At 40.2% G+C, this 7,259-nt stretch overlaps 1 protein-coding gene across 1 annotated transcript in view; it reads right to left on the reverse strand.

Moving 5' to 3' along the window:
• LOC122817164 (DNA (cytosine-5)-methyltransferase 3B-like) overlaps positions 1–6,823 on the reverse strand; it is a 1,566,941-nt gene extending 1,560,118 nt beyond the window's left edge. The window contains exon 1 of the mRNA XM_044090371.1: positions 6,518–6,823. The gene's annotated coding sequence lies outside the window, so the exon portion shown is untranslated. The remainder of the gene's footprint in view (positions 1–6,517) is intronic.
• Positions 6,824–7,259: the final 436 nt, after the last annotated feature.

The raw sequence follows: 7,259 nt of genomic DNA on the forward strand, positions 1-7,259 counted from the left end.
AGAAGTTTGTCTGCTGATCTTAAGGACCTCAGATTTTTATAGGGGGTGATGAGGGTAGATAAAATTGGAGTATTGGAAGGGTTATAAAGAATGTTATAGGCAATGGTTAGCTGGTGGAATTTAATCAGGTTTTGTAGTTCCAGCCATCCTAGATGCTTTAAGTTTATGCAATGGTGGGTTCTATATGGGTTACCTGTGGCAAATCTGGCAATGTTATTCCATGACACTTCCAATTTACTGAAGTTATTCTTGGACAGATTAGTGAAAATGGGTGAGGCATAGAGGAGTGCAGAGATTAGAGGAGTGTGAGCTATTGTAGTTTTGGCTGTAGGTGAAAAGAAGGGTTTAATCCTATAGAGAGTGCCAAGTTTTTTGTTGAAAGTCTTTATAGCATTGTTGATATGGATGTTGAAGTTCAGATTATTGTCGATGGTGATACCAAGTAATTTAGTGGTAGGATCAGGGGATATTATAGTACCATTGGTGGATGTCACAGAGAAATTATGAGGAGACGACTTTTGAGTAGGATTGAAGAGGAGGAGTTTTTTTGGGGGGCTCAAAAGAAGACAGTGCTGTGTGAACCACTGCTCAACTGTGTTAAATACCTTCTGAGTAAAAGAGTGAAGGTCTTGGATGGAAGTAGCTGAGCATATCAGTGTGAAGTCGTCAGCATACTGTATGCATTTGGCTTGGGGGATGGCAAGATGAAGGTCGTTAATAAATATGGAGAAGAGGAAAGGTCCTAGTATTGACCCCTGAGGGACACCTAGGGTAACGGGTAGGTGGGTGGATAGAGTGTTATGCCATAATACTGCCTGCTGTCGTTTATCAAGGTAGGACTGGAACCATTTAATGGAAAGAGGGTCTAATCGAAGTTCCTACTTCCAATGTAAAACAAAGCAAATTTAGAAAAAATGAACACACGTCCTTTACAGATGAGGTAACATATGTAGACCTATCATATATACATAAGGTGAACACCTATTTATGTATTATACTGCTGAAAATTATTTAACTGCACATTCGACACAGAAGTAGTCACACTAGCCAACTCCTGCAGGGGGATACATCCTATACATAGCCCCATAAATGGAAATTTCCATAATCATACAGGTCACCATGTGCTACCCCCACCTCATAAATTATTGCTTATTTTCACTTGTTACATGCACATTGTAAGCAATGCTTACCTGTCTCCCTGCAGGGGCAGATCTCTGAAATGATTCTCCCCCACATTACCAACAAGGTGTCACAGTGTAAACTTCTCTTAGGACCTATGCTACTAGCCTACTTACTGGAAATGGGTGTCATGGTGGTGCACGGGTTAGTGATGCTTTCAGACAGTACCAATGTCTGGGATATTATACTGATGTCTGGCTACTGTCTGTGTGGAAGTTATACCAACTGGAAAAGGGTAGCCTGGTGGCATAGACGTTAGGTCTATACTGCCTTATAGCTCCACAGTCCAGGGTGCAGCCCCAAACTCCCGTTGCTCTCTATGTGCTGTTTACATGTTCTACCCATGGAACCTTGTTTTTTTTTTCCAAATGCAAGTTGAATGATTAACTGCTGTAAAATTGCTATTGCGTATTGCACTTAACCTTGATCATAAGATCTAAGTCATGGCTAAAAAGGTGAAAGAACCAGTCTTCTTAATTGGTTAACAAATGATTACATGACAATTAAATCAATACAACTTCCCTTCTGGGACAGGGCCCGCTATATATGTGTAATTATACTGAATGCAGCTGCAGCTACAAAATAAATGGCTGTGATGCGAATGTGAAAGTGCCTTCAAGTTGTTATGGTATGCATTTCCTCTGTCTGTCTCTCCCTCCTTTCTATGAACTACCAAAATATGTATTTTAAGGCATCCAAGATGGAGTCATGCAACCACTTATGATGCAACGTTCACTCTAGATCACAAGAAGTAGACCCTATGTCTTCCTACCCTACCACCAATGCAAATCCCCTCCCTCATACATGTATCTGGCACTAAGAAAGAACAGTGCAGGCAATAAACAAGTACAGAATGGAAAATCAGGGCAGCATAGACCTGAGTATGAAAATACAGAATCACTGTCAACATAGTTTGCAATTAATCGATAACATTTATTAAAGAGAACACATCAAAGCCTCAAATGTAAGTTCGTTTGTGAAGATGTCTGTGTATGTTCACTGGAAAGGGAAGCATTACACCCTTGTGACATTAAAATCAGAAGTGTGAGCCCTATGGTTGGTGAATGCAGACTTATACTGTGTGTGTGTGTGTGTGTGTGTGTGTGTGTGTGTGTGTGTGTGTGTGTGTGTGTGTAGCATGCGGGCATAATTAACATGCACTATGGTTACAAACTAGAAGAAAAATTACACTAAGTGATATAAATACAATGGCTAGGCAAAGACTCATACTTCACTCTGATTCTGATCACTAACCTCATGATGGGGTTTGAGATGGGACAATTCAAATACTTAATACGTGTCCAGACCTTTTTGCGGATACAGAGCACTGTGACTTCTGTGGCAGCAATCTATCTCAAAATGCCACAAAAAGCTTTCAGACCCACCATGAACAATGTCCGAGTTGTGTCACGTACTGGGAAAATCTCACAAGACCTACATATACCAGCTGTCACAATCCTCTACTAAAATATACTACACTCTGATCTCTGAACATGCAAACGTCTGAGAAAAGCCTGACAGTTCTTGTGTACAGCATGAGACAATGAGCTTGAGATCATGGAACTCATTCAACTGAAAATAGTTTCTATAAATCTCTGCAAAGCTACGTCTACACTCACGAAAATTAATGCCAACACAATACACCTATATTCTATAAACTTAATGTCAGTACAAAGTGTACACCATGCAAATGTTGGCCAAATGAAAAGAGACAAGGTTTTACTATATATGACACAATCCTGTGCAGCTAATATAGTATGCAGATTGCAATCACATTTATCCTCCTCCTCACAGAGACATGCTACGTGACCTCCTCAATACAAACTGAAATTCTGGCTTGCCATTTCTGTAAGCAATAAATGCAGAATTTAGCATGAAGGAGTACACACACCATGAAATACCACAAAGAAGGAATTAGCAAAATGTTTTTGTGGATTTGTGTTGAAAAAACCTCTTTATGGGATGTGACAAAAAACAGCTGGAAGAATCTTAGAAAGTAGCTCAGTCCATGTACAAGCAGAAATGCAATGATAAACAGCCTACAGATTAATGTCAGTCTCAAAACTAAAACTTAAATGTTACTGGCTGTTTGTCTTCTTCCGGTTAGGGGTCGCGGAATTTCGGCCCGTTAATGATTGGCAGTAGATTTTCACTGTGCCGAGTTGCCAGCCCGACGCCCAACCTTCAACGAAGGCACACTCATTCACGCATGTCTTTAGGAGACCACTCGACCGCAGGGAGGACATGCAGACTCCACACAGAAGGCACTCCAGCCGAGAATCGAACAGGAAAACCTCTTGCTGTGAGGCAACAACACTACCGCTGTACCACCGCGTTTAAATAGTATTGGCTAAAAATATGAATACTTATACCAAACAGCGACAATATAAACATTACTTTTTTTTTTAAATACAGTTTTCTGGAGGAAGGAATTGTTGAAAATACTTCACAGCAGTTTAAACTAATCACAGTAAAAAGCACTTGCAAGCATTACAAATACATCACTCAGGAGACAAAGGTTTTTTTCTTCCATTTAAGAAATGTAAACAAATCACATTAATCACGTCCTAACTGAACACATACACACACTTACACAGTTTGTACAAAGTTGTAAAGGAAGTAATCTTTAAAGAATGCGACTTTCACTATGAAAACACTTGCATTAATGTATGGTTTATGGTAAACGACTCGCCCAGCAACAAAGCAGAGCACGTCAGAAGAATGTGTGACTCTTAAAGATGCTTCGAAGTCTTGTCTGCTGTGGGTAAGTAGAGAAAATGGAGAGTTACCGATCTTGCAAACACACAGGGATGAGAGAAACAATTAAAAAAAATCATTCCACAATACCCTCTAAGGGACAGTTACTATCTCTCAGCACCTCCCTTCTGTAATGGAAACGGGAGGGGATGTTTGCTGCCATGGTTCAGTTACATGAGCAGCGAAAGCATGGGGAATTGTTGCAACTAACTGGGGAGGGGGAATTGCTGTCTTCAGAATACACTTCCACATTTAGCAAGTGAAGGAGATGACTGAAGAGAGAAAGGCCAATACATTTTCTCGTTGTCCAGAGTGCTCCTTCACAAAACTGGTGTCATTCCTATACTTAATTTTATTTATTGACAGATTTTGTTAATCAGTAAAGCCCCACAAAACACAGTGGCCTGTTTTAATCAGTGACCCAGGAGCTCTAGTCTTGTGAAATGACCGTTTATTGTCACAGAGTACACAAGTATAGACTCCAAAACTCAAGACAGTAAAAAAAAATTTAGTTTGTGTGCAGTACCCTTAGTCTATTAATCTGTGTGTTAACCTCTTACTCTCCAGTACAATAAATATATACAATCTGTGCCTAGCAAACTGCCACTACCTGTTCCTCCATGTAGAAGAAAAAAGTGCTCAGGGAGTAGAACTGGTGCATTTAACAAAAGTAGTTAACTGAACTCCCTCAAACACACACACACACACACACACACACACACACACACATATCTAATAACAAATAAACTAAAAAAAAATAGAAATATACAAGGGGCAGAGACATCCAGCACAGTTACAGGAGTGGGACATTTCTAACTGACACATAAAACTCTACAGGACAAACACACTGAACCTATCCACAATTTCTGGTTTCACTTTATAACTAAAATAGTGTGTGTGTGTGTGTGTGTGTGTGTGTGTGTGTGTGTGTGTGTGTGGGGCGGTTGTACAAGTAACCATATTGTTTTTCCATCACACTAATCTGTCAGGAATCAGAATCATAGTTTCTGCAATATTTTGAGGAAAGCTAAAAAAAATACTTGTTTTCTCCTGAAAAAATCATGATATTTGGTATTTTGCATGTTTTTTTTTTTTTCACAGAACAAAATTGACCACATTCAGACTGTCCCGTGAAGAGGAAAAGATATCCTTGTGGATAGATAGGTAGCTGTCAGCCTCTTACATCTAGAATTAGAGACAAGTCTAGGAATAACCAGGGGAGATCGATCATGGACACTTTTAAAAACATATGTGCTATTAACTTGAAAAGCCAAAAGAATAAGAGAATGTGAACTAATCTAGGTTAGCATAAAGGACGTCTAGAATTATTCCTATTAAGTGTAAACCAGAACCTTTTTAGTGGTGACAGAGCAAATTTCTGAGCCAAAAATAAAGGACGTCGGCAGACCTCTCAACCAATTGGGGACAAATTTCAACAGAATCAGGGACAAGTCAAGAAAAAAATCAGAGACAATCAGGGACACTTTTAACTGCTATTAACTTGAAACATTGACAGAATCAGAGCGTATGAATTAATACACATTTTCTGAAGTAAAAGAAATTTATAACTCTTAATTATTGTCATTATTCATTAAGTGTAATTCACCACCTTTCCTCCAAAAGTCACTAGTTTTAGGAGGGATTAAGAGGGGCAGAGTTAAAATCTGTGTCAAAATCAGGGACAGTTGAGAAGTATGGTCACGTCCGTGAACTTCAGAGGCAACTGACAGAAGTATTACCTATAACTGCGTGCAGCACTGCAAAATACTGACATGAACTAAACCCCTGCTGCTACATATCGTTACAGGCAAAATGTAGCGGGGGTGCACTATACACTCTAGGGAATGGATCTGCAGAATGCCGTCAAGTTCAGAGGTTAATTATAACTGGAATAGACAGAAACAATGTCACTATGTAAAACAGACATGTACTGTAATGGTTAAATAAATCTGTGCCAAGTCCCTTGTTATCAGAGAGGGTCACAAGTGCAGCAAACAGTCTGTATGCCAAAATAACAGGGACATTCTTACCAAAGTGTTGTCGTAAATAAATAAAATGGATTACATCTTCCTAGTACACGCATCCACGTGTATGACTGGGGACACACACATACGCACAAACACAAAATGCATTTTCAGTTTGAACACATAAATGCCCTTATAGTCTACATTTTGCACAAAGTGAACCAAATATGGAATAAATGAAAGTGACATCTATTAAATACATATAAAACACTCATAATAAGTGCGCTGAATAACGAAGGTTACGCTCAATAAGTAAGAACTTGCCGATGACTCGAACCTCTCCGTAACAACCTGAGAAGTCCAAATTCTCTGCTAGGTGTACTTCAGCCTTAATTTTACAAAGCAGAATAGGGTGCACGTTTACATACCACGGAGCTAGAAGAAGCTAATTAATTATATCAAATTGCAGCCGTTTGCGTTTTATTACAATTAAATAACATGCGTGCATGCCCCCAAAGGCCGTATCGGTAGTAGCATGGATCAGCATGGGTATGCAGCCGATGTCGAGCTACTGCTACACTTTCCCAGGAGTAGAGAAAAAAGTTGCCTCACTTTACCTGTGTCCGCACTGGAGCTTGTGGATGAAAGGAAAGGACGCGTCTAGTTCTGTCGCTGTCGGGCAGGGTCAAACCTCTGTGTGATGACCTGGGCAGCTGGACTGCAGCTGGACGGCTCGCGCACAAGTCTCGAGGGCGTGTTATACAGCTTATTCCAGCTCCTCGCACTCCCACTGTGTGTATCCAGGCGTGACTTTTCCCGGGTCTCGAATCTCAGCCTCCTCAGCTCGGTGCTACATTTACTCTGACGTTAACCCTTCAGTGTGCAATCACCAAGTTCAGCAGTCAGAGCACAGGGACGGCAGCAAGTAACAGGACAGCTGGAACTCCACCTTAAAAGTGGCAATGACAACTGGATACAAAGATAAACGAGTGAAATCACACATGCGCACGAGTTTGCCTCTCAAAACATTATCCCGCAGCGTTTAGTGTAAAAATGATGATTGCCGGAGTATTGCTTAGAACTGACTTATACCCACAGAGGTGAGGCAGGGCCAACAGTGGTCCTACCGCTCAACTGTACAGATTTTCGCCTCATATTTTTGTCTGTTTTTCATATATTAGTGGTTTTCTGGCAAATTACTGGTTCCTCATTACAGACTGCAGTTAGAAAATAATAGAAAACATTTGATTTCCAGACTTCTTATCCTTCAGACTTACCAACCGACTTTGTAAGAACAATATTTAAAAATTGTCCGTATTTTTGGGCTTTTGACCCACTTTTTATTTATGGCTTTGTCCA

The sequence above is a fragment of the Protopterus annectens genome, chromosome 12.part0 (assembly GCF_019279795.1).
Source record: "Protopterus annectens isolate FY-2018-M chromosome 12.part0, PAN1.0, whole genome shotgun sequence".
Taxonomy (NCBI): domain Eukaryota; kingdom Metazoa; phylum Chordata; order Ceratodontiformes; family Protopteridae; genus Protopterus; species Protopterus annectens.